Source organism: Leopardus geoffroyi, chromosome D4, assembly GCF_018350155.1.
Source record: "Leopardus geoffroyi isolate Oge1 chromosome D4, O.geoffroyi_Oge1_pat1.0, whole genome shotgun sequence".
Taxonomy (NCBI): Eukaryota; Metazoa; Chordata; class Mammalia; order Carnivora; family Felidae; genus Leopardus; species Leopardus geoffroyi.
In genome coordinates, this window is record NC_059342.1 from 10,399,869 (window position 1) to 10,405,868 (window position 6,000).

The window sequence follows — 6,000 nt, forward strand, 5'->3', positions numbered from 1 at the left end:
AAAATATTACCCTTGTTTATCGGAGATTGAATTTCAACACAGAAACAGGTTGAATTTCTGTATTTTAACTTGCCAAATATGGGGATTCTAATTTTACCGGTTCTTGGAAAAATGACTTCCCCCAAGTCTTCTTAGAAGTAGGGGAAAAAAGGGGCGCCTGGGTGGCGCAGTCGGTTAGGCGTCCGACTTCAGCCAGGTCACGATCTCGCGGTCCGTGAGTTTGAGCCCCGCGTCGGGCTCTGGGCTGATGGCTCAGAGCCTGGAGCCTGTTTCTGATTCTGTGTCTCCCTCTCTCTCTGCCCCTCCCCCGTTCATGCTCTGTCTCTCTCTGTCCCAAAAATGAATAAACGTTGAAAAAAAAAAAAAAAAAAAAGAAGTAGGGGAAAAAAAACCTTTAGGGCCAGGGGTCCCCCAGCTATATCCCCATATGCCAAATTCAGGTAACTGTATGTTTTGTATAGCCAGTGGGCTAAGAATGTGTTCTACGTTTTTCTGAAGCTTTATTTATTTTGAGAGAGAGAGAGACAGAGCACAAGTGGAGGAAGGGAAGAGAGAGAGAGGGAGAGAGAGAATCCCAAGCAGGCTCCCTGCCATCAGCGAAGAGCCTTATGCTGGGCTTGAACCCATGAACTATGAGATCACGACCTGAGCCAAAATCAAGAGGTGGTTGCTTAACCGAATGAGCCACCCAGGTGCCCCTGGATTATACATTTTTAAATGTCTGAGAAAATCAAAAGTACAAGGTTTGGATACATAAAATTACATGAAAGTCCAATTTCGGTGCCTGTAAATAAAGTTTTATAGGAACACAGTTCCACTCACTCCTTTATGTACTGGCTCGTAGCTGCTTCAGAGATAGGAGGGCAGGGGCCAGGAGTGGCAACAGAGGCCACATGAATCACAAAGCTTAAAATATTTACTATTTGGTCCTGTTACCTAAAAAGAGTGTGGATCCCTGCTATGGATTTCCTTTTTTTTCTTTCTTTCTCTCTGTTTTTTGTTTTTTGTTTTGTTTTTTTTTTTTTAGATTCCCAGTATGACTTAAAAAACAAATGACAGTATTTCCAACTGGGAAGACACATTTGGAGGTACACTGAAAGTCTTCTGTGGACAGCAGGCTTGGTTTAAAATTGTGCTCCAGGGGTGCCTGGGTGACTCAGTCCCTCAAGTGTCTGACTTTGGCTCAGCTCATGATCTCAGGGTTTGTGAGTTCAAGTCCTGCGTCGGGCTCTGTGCTGACAGCTCAGAGCCTGGAACCTGCTTCAGATTCTGTGTCTCCCTCTCTTTCTGCCCTTCCCCTGCTCGCTCACTCTCCCTCTCAAAAATGAATAAACATTAAATACATACATATATATATATATATATACATATATATATAATAAAATAAAATGGGGCTCCAGGCTTTACCCCTCAGGGTCTCTCCCTGCCAAGCCCCTGCTGGCTGGTGGGTTGAAGGAAGAACATGACATGAGCCCTCTCTTGCCCCAGCTCGCGATTACCGGGGGAGACAGACACGTAAATCAAGCACTCTACTGGACATGTATTAAGGAAGTCTATCCAGGCTCCTGAGTGGCTCAACCAGTTAACTGACTTCTTGATTTCGCTCAGGTCATGATCCCAGGGTGGTGGTACTGAGCCCTGCGTCAGGCTCTGCACTGAGGGCGGATCCTGCCTGGATTCACTCTCTCTCTCCCTCTGCCCCCTCCCCTGCTCATGCTCTCTCTCATAAACAAACAAACAAACAAACAAACAAACAAATAAATAAAATGGAGTTGAGAAGAGGCACCTGGGTGGCTCAGTTAAGTGACTGACACTTGATCTTAGCTCAGGTCTTGATTTCAGGGTTCTGAGCTAAAGCTCCGCATTGGGTTCCGGGCTCTGGCACCCTGCCACTTGCAGACCCCAACAGGAAGAGACAGTACCTTGCACTCCCCGCAGGAACAAGCCTCTACTTGACTATTCTGGCAGGAGGAGGGAAGGCTTTCTCCTTGTCCAGGAACGGCCCAGCCAATGGGAGACGGTCACAACCCAGCCAATGAGGAGCCAGTATACTTCAAACTCCCAGTTTATCCCAATGGATGCTTTGCTTATTACAGCCCCGCCCAACGACCCCCTTCCCTCTATAAAAAGGTGTTTCTCCCCATTGTTCTGAGAGTTGCCTATTGTTTTCCCGTGGCTTGTGTTGGCTGGATTGCAATTCTCTGATGTTCGCAAATAAACTCGTTTAACAGTTTATTTTTAGGGTTAACAGTGTGAGCGGCGATAGCAACTTAATTAGGGTGATTTACAATGAGCTTTTCTGAAGCCGCAGCACACAAAACAAAGGGGGCAGGTAATTCATGGTTTACATGTGATGCAGACCAAAAAATGCTGTTGCAGATCAGAGAGGAAAGGAGAGGAAGATTCCTGCTCGTCGTAGAGTTAGAATGGGTGGCAGAAGGGCTGCCTTTGAGCTGGTCTTTTGGACTCTGAGAAACAAGGGGTATGAAGTCTATGACAGTCCTTTCGTGTTTTTGTTTGGTCCTGTTCACAGCTGTGTCTCCATCACCTGGACCAGGACCTGTGATGCCCTAGTGGCTCATTAATGTTTGTTCAATGAAGGAGTGAATTTTAAAATAAATACGTATTTTGGAGCACCTGGTTGGCTCATTCCTTTGAGCGTTTGACTCTTGATTTCAGCTGAGGTCATGATCTCATGACCACAGCCTGGTTGGAATTCCCTCTCCCTCTCCCTCTCCCTTTCCCTCTCCCTCTCCCTCTCCCACACCGCTGCCACTCTACTGTTGTTTATCTCTCTCTCTGAAAATAAAAAAAATAAACTTAAAAAAATAAAATAGATATGTATTTTTGAATAGATAATACAGTCCCATGGTTCCGAAGTTAAAAGATTCAAAAAGCCGGAGAATGAAGTTCCTTCCTGCCTGTGTCCCCAGTCACCAAGTTCCCCTCCACACAGGCAACCAGGTTTTAAATTTTTTGAGATTTCTTGAAGTTATTGGGTGCATACACAAGCAAATGCATCGTGTCTGTGTGTGTCTGTGTGTGTGTGTGTGCACACGCATGCACGCGTAAGTGCGTGTATTTATTCTCTACTCTCCCCCACACACTTTTTTTGTGTGTGCGTGTGGTAGCATATTTTACACGCTTTGGTGCATGGCTTTTGTTCATATATATATTTTAAGTTTATTATTTATTTATTTTTGGTAATGTCCACACCCAGTGTGGCTCCCAAACCCATGACCCCAAGATCAAGAGTTGCATGCTTTTCCAATTGAGCCAGCCAGGTGCCCCTCGCTAGACATATTTTGAAATTATTCCCTGATAGTCTGTCGTAGGGCTGTGCCCACTACATTGATGTGCCACACCTTATCCAGTCCTCTACACTGGACACGTCCAGCTTTTTCTTCCTTTGCTTCTAGAGGTGGCATTGAAACGGGGTATGTGTGGGTGAGAGTGAGGAAAGGCTGGGATACGGAAACAAAATGACTTCAGAGCACAACAATCACCACTTTTTTAGATTCACCGGAAGTCACCCACCACCATGGTTGTGAAATGCCCACCCTCAGAATCTGACAGCTCCAGAGGTGACCTGGTCAAGCGAAAGACAATGGATCTTTGGGCAGACAAATGTGAATTCCCATCTGTGTTCTGCTTCTTACGACGCATTCCCGTGGAACAGCGGCTGAATCCCCCAGTTTTCACATCTGAATTGGGGCTCGTGATGCTCTCGGGCTATGAAGATTCAATTCAATGAGATAAGGAACAGAGCCTGCCTTGGGGCATGTGACTGCTTTGGGGCATGTGACTCTTGATCTCGTGGTTTGGGGTTTGAACTCTAGGTTGGGTGTAGAGATTTCTCAAAAATAAAATCTGTAAGAAACAAAAGAAATGAAGTTGCCTGCCTAGGTGTGTGGGACATAGGAGGGAACCAATTCCTGCCTTCATTTCGTTTTGCTTCTGTGCTGTGACCCACAGAATTCTCTTTCTTATCATTCCCTCCAACCTTTATTCCACCTCCCTTGCCAAGAACAACTTGATGATCTGGAAGTCTACCCCACGGTTGAAGTTCGAAAACATGATGGTAAGTAACAGACGCCAGCCACAAAGGACCACGTATTGTATGATTCCATTTGTATGAAATGTGCAGAGAAGACAGATCTATAGGTTGATAGTTTCCTAGGGGGCTGGGGGCAAAGGGGGAGTGAGTGCTAAGGGTACAAGGTTTCATTTCTGGGTGATGAAAATGTTTTAAAATTGATGTCGTTGCACAATTATCAATATACCAAAAACCAGTGAATTGCACAGTTCCAGTGGGCACATTTCATGACTTTATGAATTATATTTCCATAAATTTGTTATTTAAAAATGCCCTGGAGGAGGGCGCCTGGGTGGCTCAGTCGGTTAAATGTCTGACTCTTGATTTCGGCTCAGGTCATGATCTCATGGTTTGTGAGTCGGAGCCCCACATCAGGCTCTGTGCTGACAGTGTGGAGCCTGCTTGGGATTCTCTCTTTCTCTCTCTCTGTGCCCCGGCCCACGCGCACTCTCTCTCAGGATAGATAAATAAACTTTTCTTAAAAAAAATTAAAAAAATAAAAATAAAAATGCCCTGGAGGGAAAGCGAGGTAGAGGAGAAAAAAGTGACAGAAGGGGTCAGGAGCAGCCGAGAGAAAGGGCTAGAGAGAAAGATGCAGGTCCAGGGCAACAATAGGCACCTAAACCTTAGTACTGGCTCAGCCTCTGACTGCACGGTGACCTTGGAAAAGCCCTTCACCTTTCACCTCTCTGAGCTTGGCTTGCCTCATTAAATCACAAAATGAAATTAAAAGAAAGAAGTGGAACTTCATGACCTCGGGTCTCTTGCCATCTATGAGTCTGTAATTTGCCTCCTACAGGGGCTGGGGGAAGGGAGGGCAGGGGAAGAGAGAGCCTGGAGGAGAGCAGAGATACTGGCTGGGCCCCTCCCCACCTCTCTTTGCCCTGTTCTGCACCCTGCCCTCCCCTTGAACCCTTGGTCTTTGTTCAGCTTCCCTCAACCCTGGAAGTCCATGCACGCAGGGGAGAGTGTGAGGGCTGGGTCAGGTCAGGGTCATGGGGAGGCCCGGACAGGAGCCACGTTCACAGATATTATTCCACTTTCTAGTAGAGATTATAGACCTTGGGAAGGAAGCAACTTGGGAAAATGAATACAGAGCAGAGGCAAATTCTCAAGGTGGTTTTCCACCTACTGGTAAGGATAACTTTGCTATCATTAAGGTTAATTAGCATCCTTTAATATATGATTGTGACCTGCACCAGATCGAGCGCGTGAATTTTTTTAAATTATGGTAGCATATACATAAAATGTACCATTTTAACCATTTTTAAGTGTGCGGTTCGGCGGCATTAAGCACGTTCACACGGTGCAACCATCACCACCGTCCATGTCTATTTGAAAATTTTTATGTCGAAGCAGAACACACGTGAAGCGCAAGCATCCAAAGTGTTCCCCACCGTGAGTTTTTACATTGTATTACCCAGATAACTGCCATCCAGAGCAAGATGCAGACTGTTCACGGCCCTCCAGAAGGCTACCTCTTGACCCCTCCCATCACTTATATTTTGTGTTTGCTAAATTTAACTCTTTGCGGGGAGGAAAAGTTCTTTCGCAGACAACTGAGGGGTTTGCAAACTGCACTGTCAGTATCTCAATGTTTCATTCCTGAGGTTGATGTCCCGGTGTACTTGGGCAGGAAAGCTCTGTGCTAGGTCCGTGAACATGTTGCTCTCCAGAAGCTTTGCTCCCCTTCAGCTGGCTGGAATCCCCAAGTCCCACATTGTAGGGCCAGTTCAGGGACTAAAAAGTTCTCCCTGGAACGCGCTCTGAATTCTCACTGCAGATGGAACAAAGGTGACAACCTTTCTGATAAACAGAATGCAGAGATATTTTCTTCTTGCTGCAGGAAATCGGTAAGGAATCCAGACCTGTGGTCCACCAGGGACGTCAAGATGTCTGCTGCT